This window comes from Salmo salar, chromosome ssa20 (assembly GCF_905237065.1).
Source record: "Salmo salar chromosome ssa20, Ssal_v3.1, whole genome shotgun sequence".
Taxonomy (NCBI): Eukaryota; Metazoa; Chordata; class Actinopteri; order Salmoniformes; family Salmonidae; genus Salmo; species Salmo salar.
The window spans coordinates 1,184,372-1,209,281 of NC_059461.1; the positions used below are offsets into that span (position 1 = coordinate 1,184,372).

The 24,910-nt window shown below is 43.1% G+C and overlaps 1 protein-coding gene and 1 long non-coding RNA gene across 3 annotated transcripts in view; one reads left to right on the forward strand and one right to left on the reverse strand.

Moving 5' to 3' along the window:
- Positions 1-20,766, reverse strand: part of col4a4 (collagen, type IV, alpha 4) — a 241,645-nt gene extending 220,879 nt beyond the window's left edge. Inside the window, exon 1 of the mRNA XM_045704243.1 lies at positions 20,514-20,766. The gene's annotated coding sequence lies outside the window, so the exon portion shown is untranslated. The remainder of the gene's footprint in view (positions 1-20,513) is intronic.
- LOC106579783 (uncharacterized) overlaps positions 1-24,910 on the forward strand; it is a 45,040-nt gene that overhangs the window by 9,878 nt on the left and 10,252 nt on the right. Inside the window, exons 2-6 of one of the 2 annotated variants that reach the window (XR_006761103.1) lie at positions 5,388-5,504; positions 5,946-6,004; positions 6,417-6,452; positions 15,858-15,955; positions 16,588-16,644. This is a non-coding gene — a long non-coding RNA (uncharacterized lncRNA). The remainder of the gene's footprint in view (positions 1-5,387; positions 5,505-5,945; positions 6,005-6,416; positions 6,453-15,857; positions 15,956-16,587; positions 16,645-24,910) is intronic. The other variant, XR_001322738.2, reaches the window with a different exon arrangement.

Here is a 24,910-nt window from a genome sequence, read left to right on the forward strand (position 1 = left end):
CATTCAAGGGTTTTGTCTTTATTTTTACTATTTTAAACATTGTAGAATAATTAACAGGTGTGCCTGTTAATGCCGAGAGTGTGCAAAGCTGTCATCAAGGCAAAGGGTGGCTACTTTGAAGAATCTAAAATCTAAAATATATTTTCATTGGTTTAGCACTTTTTTGGTTACTACATGATTCAATATGTATTATTCTACAATGTAGAAATTAGTAAAAAATAAAGAAAAACCCTGGAATGAGTAGGTGTGTCCAAACCTTTGACTGATACCCTATGATCACTTGGCTACATAGCTGATGCCTGCTGAACTGTCCATTACTCACGGTACTCCATTCTGTTTATTATTTGTTTATCTGTCGGCCCCAGCCGCGAACTCAGGCTGTGTGTGTAGTTAACCGACCCTCTCTGTCCAGTTATCGCCATTTTACTTGTTGTTGTTGTTTTAGCTGATCAGCTGTTGTCTCACCCGTTGTTGTCTAGCTAGCTCTCCCAATCAACACCTGTGATTACTTTATGCCTCGCTGTATGTCTCTCTCAAATGTCAATATGCCTTGTATACTGTTGCTTAGGTTAGTTATTGTTTTAGTTTACAATGGAGCCCCTAGTTCCACTCATCATACCTCTGTTACCTCCTTTGTCCCACCTCCCACACATGCAATGACCTCAGCCTTTATAACCAGCATGTCCAGAGATACGACCTCTCTTATCATCACTCAGTGCCTGGGCTTACCTCCGCTGTACCCGCACCCCACCATACCCCTGTCTGCACATTATGCCCTGAATCTATTCTACCACGCCCAGAAATCCGCTCCTTTTATTCTTTGTCCCCAACGCTCTAGGCGACCAGTTTTGATAGCCTTTAGCCGTACCCTCATCCTACTCCTCCTCTGCTCCTCGGGTGATGTGGAGGTAAATCCAGGCCCTGCATGTCCCCAGGCGCCCTCATTTGTTGACTTCTGTGATCGAAAAAGCCTTGGTTTCATGCATGTCAACATCAGAAGCCTCCTCCCTAAGTTTGTTTTACTCACTGCTTTAGCACACTCCGCCAACCCTGATGTCCTTGCCGTGTCTGAATCCTGGCTTAGGAAGGCCACCAAAAATTCTGAGATTTCCATACCCAACTACAACATTTTTCGTCAAGATAGAACTGCCAAAGTGGGAGGAGTTACAATCTACAGCAGAGATAGCCTGCAAAGTTCTGTCATACTTTCCAGGTCTATACCCAAACAGTTCGAACTTCTAATTTTAAAAATTAATCTCTCCAGAAATAAGTCTCTCACTGTTGCTGCCTGCTATCAACCCCCCTCCACTCCCAGCTGTGCCCTGGACACCATTTGTGAATTGATCGCCCCCCATCTAGCCTCAGAGTTCGTTCTGTTAGGTGACCTAAACTGGGATATGCTTAACACCCCGGCAGTCCTACAATTTAAGCTAGATGCCCTCAATCTCACACAAATCATCAAGGAACCCACCAGGTACAACCCCAAATCCGTAAACATGAGCACCCTCATAGATGTTATCCTGACCAACTTGCCCTCCAAATACACCTCCGCTGTTTTCGAGCCTTTCTAATCGACCCAAAAAATGCAGAACTAAGAACAGATATAGCCCTTGGTACACTCCAGACCTGACTGCCCTTGACCAGCACAAAAACATCCTGTGGCGGACTGCAATAGCATCGAATAGTCCCCGTGATATGCAACTGTTCAGGGAAGTCAGGAACCAATACATGCAGTCAGTCAGGAAAGCAAAGGCTAGCTTTTTCAAGCAGAAATTTGCATCCTGTAGCTCTAACTCCAAAAAGTTTTGGGACACTGTAAAGGCCATGGAGAACAAGAGCACCTCCTCCCAGCTGCCCACTGCACTGAGGCTGGGTAACACGGTCACCACCGATAAATCCATGATAATCGAAAATTTCAACAAGCATTTCTCAATGGCTGGCCATGCCTTCCTCCTGTCTACTCCAACCCCGGCCAACAGCTCCGCCCCCCCTGCAGCTACTCGCCCAAGCCTCCCCAGCTTCTCCTTCACCCAAATCCAGATAGCAGATGTTCTGAAAGAGCTGCAAAACCTGGACCCGTACAAATCAGCTGGGTTAGACAATCTGGACCCACTCTTTCTAAAACTATCCGCTGCCATTGTTGCAACCCCTATTACCAGTCTGTTCAACCTCTCTTTCGTATCGTCCGAGATCCCTAAAGATTGGAAAGCTGCCGCGGTCATCCCCCTCTTCAAAGGGGGTGACACCCTAGACCCAAACTGTTACAGACCTATTTCCATCCTGCCCTGCCTATCCAAAGTCTTCGTAAGCCAAGTTAATAAACAGATCACTGACCATTTCGAATCCCACCGTACCTTCTCCGCTGTACAATCCGGTTTCCGAGCCGGTCACGGGTGCACCTCAGCCACGCTCAAGATACTAAATGATATCATAACCGCCATCGATAAAAGACAGTACTGTGCAGCCGTCTTCATCGACCTGGCCAAGGCTTTCGACTCTGTCAATCACCGTATTCTTATCAGCAGACTCAATAGCCTTGGTTTTTCTAACGACTGCCTCGCCTGGTTCACCAACTACTTTGCAGACAGAGTTCAGTGTGTCAAATTGGAGGGCATGTTGTCCAGACCTCTGGCAGTCTCTATGGGGGTACCACAGGGTTCAATTCTCGGGCCGACACTTTTCTCTGTATATATCAATGATATCGCTCTTGCTGCAGGCGATTCCCTCTACGCAGACGACACCATTCTGTATACTTCTGGCCCTTCCTTGGACACTGTGCTAACTAACCTCCAAACGAGCTTCAATGCCATACAACACTCCTTCCGTGGCCTCCAACTGCTCTTAAACACTAGTAAAACCAAATGCATGCTTTTCAACCGTTCGCTGCCCGCACCCGCCCGCCCGACTAGCATCACCACCCTGGACGGTTCCGACCTAGAATATGTGGACCACTACAAATACCTAGGTTTCTGGCTAGACTGTAAACTCTCCTTCCAGACTCATATTAAACATCTCCGATCCAAAATCAAATCTAGAATCGGCTTTCTATTTCACAACAAAGCCTCCTTCACTCACGCCGCCAAACTTACCCTAGTAAAACTGACTATCCTACCGATTCTCGACTTCGGCGATGTCATCTACAAAATAGCTTCCAATACTCTACTCAGCAAACTGGATGCAGTCTATCACAGTGCCATCCGTTTTGTTACTAAATCACCTTATACCACCCACAACTGTGACCTGTATGCTCTAGTCGGCTGGCCCTCGCTACATATTCGTCACCAGACCCACTGGCTCCAGGTCATCTATAAGACTTGGTAAAGCTCCACCTTATCTCAGTTCACTGGTCACGATAACAACACTCACCCGTAGCACACGTTCCAGCAGGTATATCTCACTGATCATCCCGAAAGCCAACACCTCATTTGGCCGCCTTTTATTCCAGTTCTCTGCTGCCAGTGACTGGAACGAATTGCAAAAATCGCTGAAGTTGGAGACTTTTATTTCCCTCACCAACTTTAAACATCAGCTATCTGAGCAGCTAACCAATCGCTGCAGCTGTACATAGCCCATCTGTACATTGCCCACCCTATCTACCTACCTCATCCCCTTACTGTTTTTATTTTATTTAGTGCTCTTTTTGCACACCAGTATCTCTACATGCACATCTTCATATGCTCATTTATCACTCCAGTGTTAATCTGCTAAATTGTAATTATTTGCTCCTATAGCCTATTTATTGCCTACCACCTCATGCCTTTTGCACACACTGTATATAGACTTTCTTTTTTCTACTGTATCATTGACTTGTTTATTGTGTTATTGGCTTGTTTGTTTACTCCATGTGTAACTCTGTGTTGTTGTCTGTGTCACACTGCTTTGCTTTATCTTGGCCAGGTCGCAGTTGTAAATGGGAACTTGTTCTCAACTTGCCTACGTGGTTAAATAAAGGTGAAATAAAAATAAAATCAAATATGTTTCATTTCTTTAGTATATCATAAAAAGGACAAGTTTGACTTTCAGAAAAATGTTATTATGTTAGTTGCATAATTCTAACAGTGTGAACCTAACAGGGTGAACATTTGGAGCCTAAATTAGCCATAGCTCTGTGGGTGATTGCGATTGAGCTAGCATAATGGTAAGCATGGTAAACACTGAAAGAGGATTTCATTTATATATCAAAAGTATTTTAACATTTTAACATTTCGTAAATGTTCTCTGTAATTTAGACCTAACAGGGTGGAAATGTATGAGTGAGACAAACAGACTAACGTCATGAAATGCTAAAATGATCCCAGATGTGACTCAAATATGCAAGTTTTGACTTCACTTTGACATTAGCATCCATTCATTACACTACCTGAACAGGATGTCATTGTGGGAAGGGGTTGTTTTCTTAAAGGATAATTACTAATAACTAACAGGGTGGGAAGTGATATCAGGGACACACAGAACATCATAAATACAATAATAATAAATACAATAATCATGAGAAAGAAAATATTGCTGAGAGATATGTTTTTTAGGACTATAAAATAATGAAGAAATATTTTATTATCTTATAGTTTATATTTATTTTAGTACTTGACGAATAGCACCAGGGGAAATGGCAAAAATGCCAACATGCACTGAAAACAAAATGCGTAAAGTTCCATATCCTCGTGTTTTATGGTAAATGACACCTAACCTTATATGTAAAGGCTTTTGGAATCCACATTTTACACTGAATAAGTAAAGGATAGTCAACGAGGGGCTATGCGTTCTCTGGATAATAATGAACGATGTAGAAGGTGTGTTCCACGACACGCTAACAAAGTGAAACTAACGTGCCACAGTGTTGCATTATTTTCCAGAAAATGCCTAGAGCCCCGTGTTGATTATACATTTTATACCATGGCTATAATTTAACAAATGTACAGCTAGAAATGTGTTCATTTGCAGATAGAAATGTGTTCAACATCCTCTGAAGTAGCTAGCAAGTTTACCAGAGAGCAACAGTAGTTGCCTTGGTAACCAAGCAAACAGACTTTAGCTAACTAAAACAATCAGTACTAGTTTGCTATTATGAAATTCAAATTCAACAGTGCCAATAATGTTTTTAATTCGACCTTTCGTTTCAAAAGCAGCTCAAACAGAACATGTAAGAACTATAGCCATTGAATTCTAACTGTGCAAAAATACAGTGCATTATAGGGAAATAATGCACACTTTAGAATGCCCTTCAAGCCAATCAGAAATTATTAGTCAACAACGCCATGGTATAAGAAGTGATATTTCCTGGGGAAAGAAAAGGCACTGGATAGTGGGAATGACCAATGGTGCATAAATAGCCTAATGTGTGTGCATGTGTGCGTGTGTGTGTATGTGTGTGTGTGTGTGCGTTCCAGTGTCACCCAGGGCCGGGGGGTGTACCTGGTCTACCAGGGCTTGATGGCTGTAACGGGACCAGAGGGGACACTGGTTTCCCTTGAATCCATGGGCTGGACGGGCCTGATGGGGGAGCGGTGAGTACAGTACAGTACAGAACTGTTCTGTATGTGGCTGGTGTAGGGGACACAGAGAGAGGCTATATCACTCTGCATTTCTTGAGAACCCAGAACATGAAGGATCAGGGTAGCTAGATGGCTAGATAATCTGAGCGACGTGGCATATCGAAGTAGCCTGGTTCCAGATCAGTTTGTGTTGACTTGCCAATTCCTATGTTTTGCCAATGTCCCAACATGAATTTGCTATGCACCACAAACAGATCTGGGACCAGACTAATATTGAAGAGTCAACACATTTACAGAAAATAATCCTGCAGCAACAGGAAATGTGAATTATTGTGTGGATTATAATGAATAGTATCGCGTTTTATGGAAGACCCAGATGCAGACAATGTGGAATGAACAAATATACTGTATTGTGTTGCTGACATTTCTAATGATGACTGCACGGTTTCCCAGGGATCAAAGGGGTGCCAGGGGACCCCACCATTCAGTTCATCCAGTACTCTGCTATACCTGTAAGTGGGCTTTCACAACCATCACCCCTCCATACAGTCTCTTTCATTTGTGTGTCCACCTGTACATGCTTGCCAACCCATACATGCTTGCATCTCTTACGCAAAATATTAATCTTATTTGATTATTGATTGATTTATTGATGGATGATGGGTGGATAGATTGATTGTCATAAACCTTTTAGGTGCCCAACCCATGTCTGCATACAAAATAAAAATGAAAATGCCCTATGCATCCACACGATCAATCATCCTACAGTCATTGTCTGTGTACCTGACTCTCACTCCTATACCCTCTTAGCTTTGTACACCCATTTGCCCATCCTCACCCACTCCAATGCCTCCTCACATTGCCATGTATGTTCTGTTTTTAAGACTTCTTCTCTCATTCTTTTCTCTTCTTCATCTCTGACAGGGTGATGTCGGCCGTGCTAGGGTTACTGGACTGCCTGTGAGTAAGATGGTTGTTGGACGGTTGTTGGATGGGTTCCCTATAGCCTGTCAAGTCACAACATACACTACTTCAAAATGGCCCCCTTACCAGAATGTGCCTGCCTCTGCTGCTATGACACATTCAATGTCTACATAGTTACCACTGCATTACTATTGCCTGGTCACCAGATCTGTATGCGATTTAGCCATCTTCACTAACTGTCCTTGTCATGCCAACAATGTACGTAAGAAGAGCAGCCAGGTTGACATATACCCAGTGCTTAAAACCTCTTAAGGATCCGCCTCTTTGTTTAAATGTAAATAGTCCTTTCAGTATTGACACAATATCCCCATACGTCTTGTTACCTGCCGTCTGGCTGTAGCAGGCTGTGTAGTAAAATTAAATGTACTTGGCCGCATGACACAAAACATTTTTGGCACAATTTTGTCCTGATCAATGCCATTAGCTAGAACAAAATATTCAAACCGTTCTGTATGAGCTCCATTGCTAAACACTTTCATCAAACTGTCCAATATTTCTAACAATTCCAGACATTTATTGTTTCTCAATTGGCTCCTGTTTGTTACTCACCTCAATTGTCCTCAACCATGGCAACGTTCTGTTCAGCCGTAATAATATTTTCTTCAGTCAAATGATCTTCATTCACTTCATTGACTGATGTTTTATCCTGAAATTCGCTGATTTAGCAGCTTTTAATTCAAAAGTTTTTCTTCAAACTTGTCCTTTCCTTTATTCACTGTATATTCCATCTCATTGTTTTCCCGCTCCGACATCCGTCTCAAATCCCTTTCTGCCGTCTATGACGATGCTAGCTCTAGCTAGCTCGACTATGCAATTGCCTCTGCTAGCAATACACTGTGCTAATATTAGCCTAGACTGTCCCACGAAAAAGAACATGTTTTAATTTTTTCCCCCTTTTTCATGGTATCCAATTGGTAGTTACAGTCTTGTCTCATCACTGCAACTCCTGTACGGACTCGGGAGAGGCAAAGGTCGAGAGCCGTGCATCCTCCGAAACACGACAGACTGCTTCTTGACACAATGTCCCCTTAACCCGGAGGACACACCGTACACCTGGCGACCATGTCAGGGTGCATGCGCCCAACCAGCCACAGGCGTCACTAGAGTGCAATGGGACAAGGACATCACCTGCCGGCCAAAACCTCCAATAACCGGGATGACGCTGGGCCAATTGTGCACCTCCCCATGGGTCTCCCGGTTGCGGCCGGCTGCTTTAGAGCCTGGAACCAGGATCTCTAGTGGCACAGCTAGCACTGCGATGCAGTGCCTTAGACCACCACGCCACTAAGGAGGCCGGAAAATAGCTGTTTTAAACTTGTAAAAACCGACTTCTTCCGAACAGAAAAGTTCACGTAGGTTCAGACTTACTCGTCGCCAATCTGTTATTATGTCTCGTGGGTTTCATAACCACGTCTTTATAACAATTCAATAATGATCAGACGGGAGACAGGAATCAGTTCAACCATTTATCTAGAACGTGCTCGGTCTCAACACATACAACCCCCATGATGCTCTGTTTTTGAGGTTTACAGTAGTTTCTACACAGATATGTGCTCTTTTGTCATGGACCAGGCTATACATTGATGTTACTACTGTGGGCATGAACCTCTTTAGTCAGAAACTCTTAGGTGCATCCATATCGTTTGATATGGTAGCACCTACATTTGATTTATATGTATTGAACAAGTTGAGTCTCCACAGCCACATATAGACGAATCAGTGTCCTTGGCCACTGGTGATTTGCAGTGGTGACGGATGGACAGACAGACAAATGACAAGACAGACAGACAGACAGAGCTCTGTTCCAGACAGACATACAGACAGAGAGAGAGAGAGCTCAGGTCCTGGTCAGTCCCACATCCCACAGGCCACAGCCCCTGTTGTTTTAGTCTTCCTATTCAGCCCTTTGTGCTGCTACTCTGTTGTTTCAGAGTGCCCCCCTATTCAGACCAAAGCCCCCAGAGCTCCACCATTGTCGCTCCCCGGGGGCTTTAGATGGGCAACCCGTTTGTCTTCCGAGTGGTTTCACACCCCGAGCAAAATGAGAGAGAGCCACAGGCATGCTGAGCCGCCAGGAAGTCACCCATCGGTGGGGGATGGTGGAGTGAGGCGGGGGAAAAACGGGCGGTCAGAGGGTGCTGTTCCCGGCACTGCAGACAATCCGTTGCATGGGGACCCCCACCAACCCCTTAACCCCCTACATTAGTCCTCAGGGATTATGGTGGTATTGGCTTAAATCCCGTCACACACACAAGAGAGGTGCTCAGGAACTCTGGGACAAAACTGCTGTGGTATGTGGCCTCTTCTCAGCTCATTCTCGTTTCTGCTTAGTTGGGTACTCCTTAAGCATGCATGAGGCCTAACACAGGTAGCATAGCGGTTAGAGAAGGAGGGTTGCTGGTTTAAATCTGATGATGAGTGACCTGGCAACTGGAGAGTTGCTTGCGTCATCCTAGACACCTTTGCTTGCTGTTGTTTCCTTGTGCAAGGCACTTAACCCCCTACAATTGCTCTGGTGGCGCTGAACTGCAGCTGACCCACTGCTTCCAAACCCTCAGGGTGTATTTGTGTGTGTGTGTGTCTTTGTGGGCTTGGGTTGTGAACGTAAAATACAAATGTCCATTCTCTGTAAGTTAATAGACTATCAAGTTTTCTTCTTCTAACCCAGTGGGTGTAAAGGACTGCTTAGTGAGTACCACTTCCTTCCGTTTCGGCACATACCTGGCTCGAACCCTGGACCTCTGCTTCACAAACATACCTGACCGTCCTCCCTCAAGCATCTCTACCAGTCGCGCTTCTCAGAAGCTAGCAATTGAATGGTGCAAATGTGGATACTTAAGGCTGAGGAGTAAGTTTCACACATCTCCATGTGCCACATATCTGGGCAAACTGAAATGATGCCATCATTTCAACCAGTTTTGCCGGCTGGGAATCACCCTCTGGGAACAGAGTCAATCCCTTGTTGCCGGTCACTGCTTTACTGACCTGGGGTGAGTTTTCCAAAAACCTTGTAGTGATTGTGATCATCGCTATTTCTCTGGACGACCCAGACCTGTTCCACTAGCAGAATAGCAACATTTGATGAATTATGTTCATTGCAGAAGATTTACAATCAAATATCCTTTTTATAGTTATCCCTCTCTCACTGCTGTGTGGGTGGTTTGTCACGAGAAACATTGTGCTGAGTACACTATAAGGCTTCTGGGAAACTCACTCCTGCTCTACCCCTTGATCATAATGTAACAAATGGGGGGGGGGCCAACAGGGACTCGAACCCGCGTCCAGCAACTATCAACCTTGGCTGATAAGCCAACAGTTCCGAATCTCTTGCCTAGGTCACTAGGTGTTGGATTAAGGTTGCTACAATAACAACAGCACATTGTCACATTAGAAAAGGTCAGTGGGCCTGTCTTCCATCCTGCTCTGTAAGTAGGGAGGCCTGCTGCTTGCCTGCCTTCTTGGACGAGGCAGTGAAGATTTAACAGAAGAAGAATAATTGCCGTTTTGAAACTCTAGAGTCAGGGAACCATGCGCTCACACTACAGCTAGTCTTAAGTGTGACAGTGTGTAGCTGTTCTGTTTGATTAGCTCAGATAAACATTTGTGGACAGCACCGGGAGATATAGAATGATTCGATGAGACTGCATAGACCCAAGCTCTGTGTGTGGACCAGAGGGCTGTCTACTGCCACCATGAGGGGGACAGGTCCATCCCAGATCAGGCATGCCTTGCGGAGACAGAGACAAAGCAAGGTGTTGTAGTGAATATTTTCTATTCATCGAGACTCACGACTTGGACCTGGTTCAAGTATGCAAGCTTGCCACCGTGAATGCTTCGATGCCGCCCATTAGAATTAAATAGGGTCAGGTTCAGGTATGTGTGAGACAAGAACAGGAGCCAGTATGTGCTTGCATAGGTGAGAGGTTGAAAGTGGGTGAGAGAAGGGGGAGAGGTGAAGGAAGGGGTGAGAGAGGTTGATGGGTAACATAGTAAGCACTGAGGTGGAGGAAGTTGACTCTTACAGAGGAGAGGCGGGCGTGGGGAGAGATCTGGAGATGTGTCTGAAAACGACAGACCAGCCGTCACCAGCATGCTGGCTTGCCCATCTGTGAACACTAACATACAGCTTATCTCCTTGTTTTGGAATCCGTTGCATTTTCTACAGTCTTTGATGTTCCGCCATCATGGGTTTGAAAAGTGTTTTCTGTTCTCTGGTATTCTTGGAGAATACAATGTTTTCTAATCTTGTCCATCTCTTGAGAGTGCCATAGTCCCCCTCAGGAGACTGAACAGATTTGGCATGGGTCCTCAGATCCTCAAAAGGTTCTACAGCTGCACCATTGAGAGCATCCTGACTGGTTGCATCACTGCCTGGAATGGCAACTGCTCAGCCACCGACCGCAAGGCACTACAGAGGGTAATGCAAAATGCCCAGTACATCACTGGGGCCAAGCTTCCTGCCATCCAGGACCTCTATACCAGGCGGTGTCAGAGGAAGGGCCTAAAAATTGTCAAACACTCCAGCCACCCTAGTCATAGACTGTTCTCTCTGCTACCGCACGGCAAGCGGTACTGGAATGCCAAGTCTTGGTCCAAGAGGCTTCTAAACAGCTTCTACCCCCAAGCCATACGACTCATGAACATCTAGTCAAATGGCAACCCAGACTATTTGCAGTGTCCCCCTCACCCCCTCGTTACACCACTGCTACTGTCACGTCCTGACCATAGTAAGTTGTTATTTTCTATGGTAGAGTAGGTCAGGGCGTGACAGGGAGTGTTTGTCTGTTTTTCTATTTCTATGTTCAGTTTCTAGTTTTGTATTTCTATGTTGGTGTTGTTTGGGTTGATCTCCAATTGGAGGCAGCTGATCCTCGTTACCTCTAATTGGAGGTCATATTTATGTTGATGTTTGTTCCACCTGTGTTTGTGGGTGATTATATTTTGAGTAGTGTGTTTTCTCTCTGCGTCACGGTTTGTTGTTTTTGTTAGTTCAAGTATTTAGTGTATTGCATTACATTTCACAAATAAATAAAGATGTGGAACTACAAACACGCTGCATTTTGGTCCGCTCCTTCAAACAGCCGTGACAGCTACTCTCTGTTGTCATCTATGCATAGCCACGTTAATAACTCTACCTACATATACATACTACCTCAAATAACTGGTGCCCCCGCACATTGACTCTATATCGGTCCCCCCCCCCCCCCGTAAATAGTCTCGCTATTGTTATTTCACTGCTGCTCTTCAATTACTTGTTACTTTTATCTCTTATTATCAACTGTATTTTTTGTAACTGCATTGTTGGTTAGGGGCTCATAAGTAAGCATTTCACTGTAATGTCTACACTTGTTGTATACGGCGCATGTGACTAATACAATTTGATTTGATACCTATATTTGAACCCACTTTGGGTGGGCTGGAGTGGATGGCTGCTAGCATTGGCCCGCTCAGGTGTGGGTGTGTTTGTGTAAAGGTTTGTGTGGTCAGATTACTGAGCCTGTTAAAGCCTATAGGCAACACACTGATTCACTTACTGTGATTTATTAGACAGGAGGGAAATAATAAAATAGGTGGTCAGGAAATGTGTCCACAGTGACTCCACATTATTCTTATCTGTAGACTACTGAGTGATGGTGTTAAAGCTGCGTCCTAAATGGCACCCTATTCCCTATATAGTGCAATACTTTTGACCTGGGTCCATAGACCAAGGCTCGTAATAATGTTATTTGATTATGACTATGATGTTATAAAGTGTCCATGACCACTCATGGTCCTTTTTTCTCTTTTCACTGGTAACTAGTCTTAATCTTTGTGACAGAACAGAGTAATTTAGGTCTTCAAGCTGTCTTTGTCTCTGTCCCTCTGTGCGTCCTTCATTCTCTCTCTCTCTCTTTCTCTCTCTCTGTCCCCTCTCCTTTTTCCACTTTGCTCTTCTTTCTTTCATTACAGATTTATTTTCTCTTCCTGTCACCTCATGTTGCTATATCTCCGCTGTCTTTCCTCCTCTCTTTCCCCTCTCCTCCTCCTCTGTCTCTCTCTCCTGCATGCCCCAGGTGTGTGCAGGTCTCTGTCTGATGATGTGTTATCAGGGGACTGTGGAGCCTTCACACAGGGCCTGAGATCCTGCCAGGGCAATAACAACATTATTGAAATTCACACACAGTCAGATGCACACGCACACACACACACCTCCCCACTTGAACTGTTTTTTGACACCAAGCCTCATTCCTATCATTCATCTCTGCTATTATCATATTATTTACGTGGTTAGTATAAAAATGTAAAACCTCTCTACTGTACATTCTTTTGTTGATCTTGTTTTTAAGTGTGTGTGTGTGTGTGTGTGTGTGTGTGTGTGTGTGTGTGTGTGTGTGTGTGTGTGTGTGTGTGTGTGTGTGTGTGTGTGTGTGTGTGTGTGTGTGTGTGTGTGTGAGAGACTTTGTGTGTGTACAATATATAGGAAGATGTCTCTCTCATTGTCTCCCTTCCGGTGGGAGACTTACCATTAGACAGAAGAGGCAATTGCCTCAGGCCTCACATCATCAAGGGGCCTCGTGAACTGGGCTTAATAAAAAAATACACTGCTCAAAAAAATAAAGGGAACACTTAAACAACACAATGTAACTCCAAGTCAATCACACTTCTGTGAAATCAAACTGTCCACTTAGGAAGCAACACTGATTGACAATACATTTCACATGCTGTTGTGTTAATGGAATAGACAACAGGTGGAAATTATAGGCAATTAGCAAGACACCCCCAATAAAGGAGTGGTTCTGCAGGTGGGGACCACAGACCACTTCTCAGTTCCTATGCTTCCTGGCTGATGTTTTGGTCACTTTTGAATGCTGGCGGTGCTTTCACTCTAGTGGTAGCATGAGACGGAGTCTACAACCCACACAAGTGGCTCAGGTAGTGCAGCTCATCCAGGATGGCACATCAATGCGAGCTGTGGCAAGAAGGTTTGCTGTGTCTGTCAGCGTAGTGTCCAGAGCATGGAGGCGCTACCAGGAGACAGGCCAGTACATCAGGAGACGTGGAGGAGGTCGTAGGAGGGCAACAACCCAGCAGCAGGACTGCTACCTCCGCCTTTGTGCAAGGAGGAGCAGGAGGAGCACTGCCAGAGCCCTGCAAAATGACCTCCAGCAGGCCACAAATGTGCATGTGTCTGCTCAAACGGTCAGAAACAGACTCCATGAGGGTGGTATGAGAGCCCGACGTCCACAGGTTGGGGTTGTGCTTACAGCCCAACACCGTGCAGGACGTTTGGCATTTGCCAGAGAACACCAAGATTGGCAAATTCGCCACTGGCGCCCTGTGCTCTTCACAGATGAAAGCAGGTTCACACTGAGCACGTGACAGAGTCTGGAGACACCATGGAGAACGTTCTGCTGCCTGCAACATCCTTCAGCATGACCGGTTTGGCGGTGGGTCAGTCATGGTGTGGGGTGGCATTTCTTTGGGGGGCCGCACAGCCCTCCATGTGCTCGCCAGAGGTAGCCTGACTGCCATTAGGTACCGAGATGAGATCCTCAGACCCCTTGTGAGACCATATGCTGGTGCGTTTGGCTCTGGGTTCCTCCTAATGCAAGACAATGCTAGACCTCATGTGGCTGGAGTGTGTCAGCAGTTCCTGCAAGAGGAAGGCATTGATGCTATGGACTGGCCCGCCCGTTCCCCAGACCTGAATCCAATTGAGCACATCTGGGACATCATGTCTCGCTCCATCCACCAACGCCACGTTGCACCACAGACTGTCCAGGAGTTGGCGGATGCTTTAGTCCAGGTCTGGGAGGAGAGCCCTCAGGAGACCATCCGCCACCTCATCAGGAGCATGCCCAGGCGTTGTAGGGAGGTCATACAGGCACGTGGAGGCCACACACACTACTGAGCCTCATTTTGACTTGTTTTAAGGACATTACATCAAAGTTGGATCAGCCTCTAGTGTGGTTTTCCACTTTAATTTTGAGTGTGACTCCAAATCCAGACCTCCATGGGTTGATAAATTGGATTTCCATTGATTATTTTAGTGTGATTTTGTTGTCAGCACATTCAACTATGTAAATAAAAAAGTATTTAATAAGATTATTTCTTTCATTCAGATCTAGGATGTGTTGTTTAAGTGTTCCCTTTATGTTTTTGAGCAGTATATATATTAATCATCTTTTTTGTTGTTGTTGCTTGAGGCCCCCCATGCTCCGCTCAAGGTGCAGAAAAATCTGCGGGTAGCTTCAAAGTTGCAATGGAAATGGGGAGGGAGCAGTTTTTTTACCAGGCCACTGTGCCCAGGTCAATAAGGCCACATGTAATAATATATCAATAATTTATTTCCATACATATACATATCTTATATTTCATATCAATTTTAATATAATCCAAGTTTTTCTCATAATAGTAGAAACAAGTGTCATTAATCACCCACGGACTGGTTCATAATAATGGACTATTTCACCCTTACAGAGTTCCTTTGCATTGTTTGACGCGATATGATTGCAAACGTGACATTCATTGAAATTATGCTGCAGCAATGAAGCATTTTCAGAGCAGGACAGAGAAAAGAGAAAGAAAGAATTTTAAATGTTAACAGAAAAGTACCTAAGTTAACTAATTTCTTTAGTAAAAAGACAGGTTCTGCTGATAATACTGCCATCATCGTCGAGGCAGACAACATGTGTGTCGCTGTCTGGCAAAAAAAAGAGTATGGCATGTAATACTCTTTTTGCCCAGACAGCATCAGATACATGGGCTATATATAGTAAGACAGCTGTTTCGCTCACGGGGATGCTTTCTCCGGTGAGATAGTTTCAGCCACTTGTGAATTGAAGGCAAGTTGCTGGGTGCACAGTGCAATGTTCGGATGCTGGAATTATTTTGGATGAACGTGCGAAGGGTACCTACTTTTTGAAGAGATTTGTTTGACAATCAGATGAAAACATCATGACTGGTTGTGTTCTTGCCACATTAAACTGTAATACATTTTTACAGTTAAATTACATGTCTTTATTATAAAACCCACTTAAAAAATTGTGCACGCACAAGGGGAGGGAGGGGGCCTCAGACAGGCCTTTGCCTGGAGCCTCTAAATCACTAAGTCCGCCCCTGCTCCATCCACCCAGCCCCCCACCACCCCTGCTCCATTTGTGTTGCATGCCGTCAGAAACCCAAACAACCCTTGTGGACAGAGTGTCTATTTTATCTCCCCACATATCTCTTTCCCTCTTCCGGCACAGACAATCTTATTCATTAGGAACACACAACAGTCAGTCAACAAAGGGAGATTCTGTTACATTGGGAAACAAGGAAAAACAAGGCAAATCAAACCAGCAGCTCTAACTTGATATAAGATTATCCTGCATTCTTGTTGTGTCTGACCTACTTTAGGAAGATACTCACCTGAGATAAGAAGGTCTGGGATATGACACGTTTCAGGTCGACATGGCATCCTGAGCATGGCAGATCAGAACCGCTGAGGTTTCTGGGTGGGTTTGTACGTACAACTTGTTGTGAGACTATTATTGACTCAATGTGAGTGTTCAAGATGTCGAATATAGGATTATTTCACAATATAGGATAATTATAACAAATTGATTGGTTAAATGCCTCTCCAGGCATTGCGAAGATTGGTTGTTCTTTACAGAGCTGCGTATTATCAGCTCAAACACACACACAATTACTTGCTCTCCCAGGCCAAGTAGTGGAAGACAATTAACAGAATATAATGCAGTATGCAAAGCTGTGGGGACTTGGGGTATGCGCCGGGGTACCATAGAATGACGTGTTTGGCGAGGAATGCTTTGCATTTCTGTCTGCTCAATAGTTCTGTTGGAGACACTTGTTAAAGGATGTGTGAGAGGATTTTCTAAAATACATAGTAAACATAGACTAGTCATCAGTGTAACCAGCACACTTCCAAACACTTTAAAGGCTTTAGCACTTCCAATGACATTTAAAAGTCTTCTCCACTGGGAAAAATACATTTAACTAAGGTTATATCAACGTCATCTGTATGTTACATTAGTGTTTTACCCAGAGGGCTGCCATTCCATGTTAAATTCAGGCCTACTTTGTGAGTTGGGTGTGAGAAACTGACTGTTGTCCCGTTTGTTCCCAGGCATGTAGCTGCACTGGAAAGTCCAGGTGTAACTGTGATGGAGTTAAAGGCAGTAAGGTAAGTGGCGTAACACCATCCTGCTCTAAATCTGTGTTATTCTATATTTTATTTATTAACCCTACTCCAGAAAGAGAGCGAGAGACTTGCCCCTTGCACCCTAATTAACTAATTACCTTGTTGTGTGTGGGGAGGGGGAGTGTGTTGTTCTGTTTATGTTGTACGGTTTGATCCTATGTATTTATGTATTATATGTGGAAGCAGAAGCCCTTTTCTATTGTCCAACACAAAGTCCCTGCTGCTCTGCATCTCACCCCATCACCTTACCTCATTACACCTATGCTAGTTCCCGATTCTACTGTTCTGCCCTAAGTATGCACTTGTTCACTCCCATCATTGACTTAAAAGGAAATGACTGATGTAAAAAAATATGGTGTAACCTCCCTCTAGCCCATGCTTACATACATTTTTTTGGAATGTGTGTGTGGGGGAGTGCACCCTTTTGGGGGAAAGGATAGAGATTTGGGATGCCAGGCTGGAGAGACTTCCAAGCAGCTCCCCAATCTTACATGATTTTACAAAGTGGAAGAAACTGTCCATGGTTTACCCTATACAGCAGAGGGAAAGAACCTCACTCAAATTATAGCTCCTTCTCCAACTATCTATCACTGGCTAAGACTAAGTCTCTGCAGCACTCTGTAGGTGGACTGAGCTTGTACACCAATGAGTGAAACTGAATGGCCCTCAAATGGTAGGGCTGGGAATTGCCAGGGACCTTACAATATGATACTATCATGATACTTAGGTGCCGATACGATATATATTGCGTTTCTCACGATTCTATATGTATTGTAATTCAGTACTGTGATTTTATTGTCATTCGATGTTCCAAACATATTGCTCACAATATGTCTGCTGCAGAGGGACAAGAGAGAGCCATCAGAAAATGAGTTTTGATCAGTCATGGAAATGAAAGTGCTGAATACAAATTGGCTCCCTATTTAAAAAGAAGATGGAGTACAAGCTATGAAAAATACTGCAGGTACAGCCAACTAGCGCAAAAATTATATTGCGATATTGTCAAAACGAAACAATATATCGTCCAAAATAATATTGCGATATGTAACTGTATCGAATGGATTTCATCTACCTTGCCAAGTTCTCAGAAAGAGGATAAATGCAAGATGGTGGCATGCTGCTAGACACCGAAAACTATTTTTTTTCTGATTGAAATAACCATATCCAACAATAAACTGGACAATAAAAAAAACGGCATTTTAACAACTACTTCAATCCAGCTCTGAGCCAACCTGGATACCGACGAGATCCTGAAGGAAATATGGGATGTGGGGACGTAATTTGGGCCAGTTTGCTACAGCAGGAAAATAATCCTGCAGCAACAGGACATTTGAATTATTATGTGGATTATAATTAATGAACAGTTTTTGTAGGGGTTACATTTTTCATTAGGGCAAATCAAGTCTGAATTTTCAAAGTAGAAATTTCTAATTTTAGAAGCCTTTTTAAAACTCAAATACACTATAAGTTTGCATTTTCTGCTGTGCAGGAAAATTCTCAGCAAAAAAAGAGTAGGATCCTACATCTGTACCTTCAGCTTTATGCTATGGAGGAACAACCTACTGCATCACAGATCTGGCTACCTCACAACAAGAGAACTCTAACCCACTCAAAAAAGAAAGATTAATCTACAGACACGGACAACTTACTTACCATTAAAGTAGAGAGTGGAAGTAGAGGCTAGTGCTCTTGTCTGAATCCATGCAACACTTGAAAAGCTGGATGAGGAGTTTGCAGGGCTGAGGGGGAGCCTGGAATTTAGTCAGAGTGAAATTCTCAAGCTCCAAGGAGAGAACAAGGCACTCACAGCCAAGGTAAAAATCCTCAATTCCAACATGGAGTGTATACTCAGGGAAAACAGGGTGATGAAGAAGTCGCTGCTGCTATCATCGCAAAATTTTAACACTACCAACAGAAGGAGCTGAAGAAAATCAGGGGAAACGAGCTCAAAGTGACAAAATTCGGTCTTAATGACCAATTTCCCCCTGGGAGATAAACAAAATTTGCAAGAGACTGTATCCTGTACAGAAGCAACCGAGGGAGAGGGATACGCGTGTTTTTGTCATTGTGTTCAAACTCTTTATTGATGGACAGCTATACTAAACTCTACGGGGACACCAGGTTACGGAAAAAATGATGGGGTCTGCAAATATCTGAATGCTATGAAGTTGACATGCGCACGTTCACACACTCGTTTACAAACACGCACGCACATGTAGGTGTGTAAAAACTATCTAAAAAACTGGAGGCCTCTCGCACATCAGTGTTGTTATGCAAAAATACTGGCAAAATACATACCATTTACCAGGTATTGTTCATCCTGATCAGACAGGTTTTTTTCATACGATACATTGGAGACAGTATACGACAACTACTAGAAATAATAGAACAACATGAAACATCTAAGAAGCCAGGCCTGATATTCATAGCTGATTTTTAAAAGGCCTTTGATAAAGTAGGACTGGAATTTATATATACACTGAACAAAAACATCAACGCAACATGCACACATTTCAAAGATTGAGTTACTGTTCATATAAGGAAATCAGTCAATTTAAATACATTCATTCGGCCATAATCTATGGATTTCACATGACTGGGGATACAGATATGCATCTGTTGGTCACAGATACCTTAAAAAAAAGATAGGGGCATGGATCAGAAAATCAGTCACTATCTGGGGTGACCACCATTTGCCTCATGCAGCACAACACATCTCCTTCGCATAGAGTTGATCAGGCTGTTGATTGTGGCCTGTGGAATCTTGTCCCACCCTCCTCAATGGCTGTGCGAAGTTGCTTCATATTGACAGGAACTGGAAAACGCTGTCATGCACGTCAATCTAGAGCATCCCAAATGGGTTTCATATCTGGTGAGTATGCAGGACATGGAAGAACTGGGACATTTTCAGTATCCAGGAACTGTGTACAGATCCTTGCGACATTGGGTCGTGCATTATAATGCTGAAACGTGAGGTGATGGCGGTGGATGAATGGCACGACAATGGGACTCAGGATCTCGTCACGGTATCTCTTTGTAATCAAATTCCCATCGACAAAATGTAATTGTGTTCATTGTTTGTAGCTTATGATTGCCCATACCATAACCCCACCGCGACCATTGGGCACTCTGTTCACAACGTTGACATCAGCAAACCGCCTGAAACTGAAGAATATTTACACAAACGGTCAGAAACTGTCTCAGGGAAGCTCGTCGTCCTCACCAGGGTCTTGACCTGACTGCAGTTCAGCGTCGTAACTGACTTCAGTGGGCAAATGCTCACCTTTGACGGCCACTGTCACGCTGGAGAAGTGTGCTCTTCATGGATTAATCCAGGTTTCAACTGTAACTGGTATGGTGTCGTGCTGCTTGCTGATGTCAATGTTGTGAACAGAGTGCCCCATGGTGGCGATGGGGTTATGGTATGGGCAGGCATAAGCTACAGACAACAAACACAATTGCATTTTATTGATGGCAATTTGAATGCACATTGGGCCTACTGTGACAAGATCCTGAGGCCCATTGTCGTGATATTTTCATGCTTTTTATGAAGGTATCTGTGACCAACAGATGCATATCTGTATTCTCAGTGATGTGAAATCCATAGATTAGGGCCTAATGAACTTATTTGAATTGACTGATTTCCTTACATGAACTGTAACTCAGTAACATCTTTGAAATTGTTGCATGTTGCGTTTAGATTTTTGTTCAGTATAGATCTTCTTTGTGAATAAGGGTCCTGATCTCAATTGAGGATTTGGCCTGGTGACTGTACCTCGCAAACTGTGATATGACAGCCCCCAGCTGATGTCATTCAGAACTGCAAGGTCTTGTCTACATTTGACACTTACCTGCAACTTCTGCTATCAGAATATGAAGATCGTATTGAAAAGACTGGTAAAGACACACAAAAGTTCAGATCTGGCTGACCACTTCAGGAGGTGGGAGGAGGTAGGCACAAAACACATTTGTGCTGCTGAGCAGCCTGAGCTGTTTAGTTGCTTGGGAATATTGTGGAAATATTGGTCCAAATATTTCTCAGATACCGGAACTCGTGAATTCAAATAGACTTTATTTGAAAAGTAACAGAAGCCGAGCAATTCCATGGAACAACTGACCTCTCCTGTCTCAGCACTCTGCTTTTATACAGTTTTGCCTTTACATAACATACATGGTCACTCCTCTCTTTGTAAATGATTAACACCCCTTGGCATTTCGCCACTATTATCTTCCTGTCTCACTTCTGGCTTGTTCACACCAACTCGGACTTATTTATGCTCATCTTAGATTATATTGGTGGCGTCACCATAGTGCTAATACAAAGAAAATACATGTATTACATATATATGTTCCCAACATATGTGTATGTCTAATATTATTTGATTAGTACAAGCATATTTTCTTATTACAGATACATGGCTTGTGGTGCCTATGTTAATTAAGGTACAATTTCTGCTTACGTTCTGTTTTTACATGTCTAGTGATTAACTCCATGTTGATCCAGCCTTGTACACTCCCATGGATTCTGCTTACGTTTTGTTTTTACATGTCTAATGGTTAACTCTATGTTGATCCAGCTCTGTACATTCACCTGGGCTCAGCCTTTACTCTGCTTACACATGTCTACTAATTAACCCTATGTTGATTCTGCTCACTACTTCTGGGAGAACAATCTAGGTACTGGAAAATCCCCATAGTACTGGAAATTCTTCTCCGAACATTACAGACTCCACCTTTCTCAGCCAAGAGCCAATTCAAAGCCTGCCTATTCTGCCATGTCATTTTGCTAGTAGCCTGTACCTGTTCTCCTAAAGCTGTCAATGCAGAGTCTGTATAGTTAATGCATCTTTGTTGGTTATAGTAAATATAATTAGGTTTTTATTAGGTGATATCCACCGAAATATTGATCCAAATCCTGATTTAATCTCATCTCTCGTTTTTTATTCTTTGGGGATTCCTCTAGGTTGTCCTATTGCATCTAAATAAACTTTGGGGTCAGATTAATATTCCCTCCTTACTCTATGTTTTGAAGTTTGTTGCTTAGTATCACTAGGATTCAATTCGGTGATAGTATCTGTTGAATCAACCTAATCCTTGCACAAAGGCCTGTCCATCCTTTTGGTAATGTTGCCCTTAATTTTTGCCCTCCACATATCCAGAAGAAATCTGCCACTACCAAAGTCTGTTCTTCATATGGTGCAATTAATGGTAGTGCTGGAGTTTGATTTTGACAATTATCATGAGTAATTACTTTTCCCACCAACTCCCAGCTGCTTTATACGTAGCCCTTTCTGGAGTGTCTGCATTCCAAATGGTGTCCTTAGTAAAGTGCAATGTGGTCTCACATTTGCCTTTAAACTTCCCCATCTCATGCTGTCCTTCTGTGCTGTTAAAACATTCATATGGTTGTTTATAATCTATTCGATACTTAAATGGGGCCTCTAACTTCTGTGCTTCCACCCATACATCCATTCTTGACACCATTTTCCCCAGCCAGTTTAGTTGTAAAATCTTTGATAATATGGATTACTCAAATATTGTAATTATTTTTTATTTTTTTATTTCACCTTTATTTAACCAGGTAGGCCAGTTGAGAACAAGTTCTCATTTACAACTGCGACCTGGCCAAGATAAAGCAAAGCAGTGTGACACAAACAACAACACAGAGTTACACATGGAATGAACAAACGTACAGTCAATAACACAATAGAAAAAGTCTATATACAGTGTGTGCAAATGGCGTGAGGAGGTAAGGCAATAAATAGGCCATAGTAGGAAAGTAATTACAATTTAGAAAATTAACTTCTTATGGCTTGGGGGGGCGCTATTATCACGTCCGGATGAAAAGTGTGCCCAGAGTAAACTGCCTGCTACTCAGGCCCAGAAGCTAAGCTATGCATATTATTAGTAGATTTGGATAGAAAACACTCTGAAGTTTCTAAAACTGTTTGAATGATGTCTGTGAGTATAACAGAACTCATATGGCAGGCAAAAACCAGAGAAAAAAATCCAACCAGGAAGTGGGAAATCTGAGGTTTGTAGTTTTTCAAGTGATTGCCTATCCAATATACAGTATAAATGGGGTCATATTGCACTTCCTAAGGCTTCCAATAGATGTCAACAGTCTTTAGAACCTTGTTTCATGCTTCTACTGTGAATGGGGAGAGAATAAGAGCAATTTGAACCAGGTGTCTGGCAGAATGGCCTGAGCTCAGTCACATACGCAGCCGTGAGAGCGAGCTGCGTTCCTTTTCATTTCTGAAGACAAAGGAATTGTCCAGTTGGAATATTATTGAAGATTTATGATAAAAACATCCTAAAGATTGATTATATACATCGTTTGACATGTTTCTACGAACTGTAATGGATCTTTTTTTACTTTTCGTCTGAACTTTGTGCTCGCGCATTCTGCATTTGGAATAGTGAACTGAACGCGTGAACAAAAAGGAGGTATTTGGACATAAATATGGACTTTATCAAAACAAAACGAACATTTATTGTTGAACTGGGAATCCTGGGAGTGCATTCCGGTGAAGATCATCAAAGGTAGGTGAATATTTATAATGCTATTTCTGACTTTTGTTGACTCCACAACATAGCGGGTATCTGTATGGCTTGTTTTGGTGGCTGAGCACTGTACTCAGATTATCGCATGGTGAGCTTTTGCCATAAAGCTTTTTTGAAATCTGACACAGCGGTTGCATTAACCTGTTAGGGCTAGGGGGCAGCATTTGCACGTCTGGATACTCACAGACACTGTCGTTTGTTTGTCAAGACGTTTATCTTTAACCTGTTAGGGCTAGGGGGCAGTATTGACACGGCTGGATAACAAACGTACCCGATTTAATCTGGTTACTACTCCTGCCCAGTAACTAGAATATGCATATAATTATTGGCTTTGGATAGAAAACACTCCAAAGTTTCTAAAACTGTTTGAATGGTGTCTGTGAGTATAACAGAACTCAAATGGCAGGCAAAAACCTGAGAAGATTCCTTTACAGGAAGTGGCCTGTCCATTTATTGTCTTTCTTTGACATCTCATTCAATTACAAAGGATCTCTGCGGTAACGTGACACTTCCCACGGCTCCAATAGGCTCTCAGAGCCCGGGAAAAACCTGAATGTCGTCATCCCAGCCCCAGGCTGAAACACATTATCGCCTTTCTCAAGTGGCTGATCAAGGGACAATGGGCATTAGGCGCGTGCACTGGCCGCCCCCGTCTTTGTGTTTTTTCCTCTGTTTGCCGAAAAGGAGATTCCCGGTCGGAATATTATCGCTTTTTTACGAGATAAATTGCATAAAAATGTATTTTAAACAGCGGTTGACATGCTTCGAGGTACGGTATTGGAATATTTAGATTTTTTTTTGTCACGAATTGCGCCATGCGCACGACCCTGATTTACCATTTCGGATAGTGTCTGGGACGCACGAACAAAACGCCGCTATTCGGATATAACGATGGATTATTTTGGACCAAACCAACATTTGTTATTGAAGTAGCAGTCCTGGGAGTGCATTCTGACGAAGACAACAAAAGGAAATCAAACTTTTATAATAGTAAATCTGATTTTGGTGAAGGCTAAACTTGCCGGGTGTCTAAATAGCTAGCCCGTGATGGCTGGGCTATGTACTTAGAATATTGCAAAATGTGCTTTCACCAAAAAGCTATTTTAAAATCGGACATATCGAGTGCATAGAGGAGTTCTGTATCTATAATTCTTAAAATAATTGTTATGCTTTTTGTGAACGTTTATCGTGAGTAATTTAGTAAATTGTTAGTACATTCACCGGAAGTTTGCGGGGGGTATGCTAGTTCTGAACGTCACATGCTAATGTAAAAAGCTGTTTTTTTATATAAATATGAACTTGATTGAACAAAACATGCATGTATTGTATAACATAATGTCCTAGGGTTGTCATCTGATGAAGATCATCAAAGGTTAGTGCTGCATTTAGCTGTCTTCTGGGTTTTTGTGACATTATATGCTAGCTTGAAAAATGGGTGTCTGATTATTTCTGGCTGGGTACTCTGCTGACATAATCTAATGTTTTGCTTTCGTTGTAAAGCCTTTTTGAAATCGGACAGTGTTGTTAGATTAACGAGAGTCTTGTCTTTAAATAGCTGTAAAATAGTCATATGTTTGAGAAATTGAAGTAATAGGATTTTTAAGGTATTTGAAAATCGCGCCACAGGATTCAACTGGCTGTTACGTAGGTGGGACGAATTAGTCCAAAAAAATCGAAATAT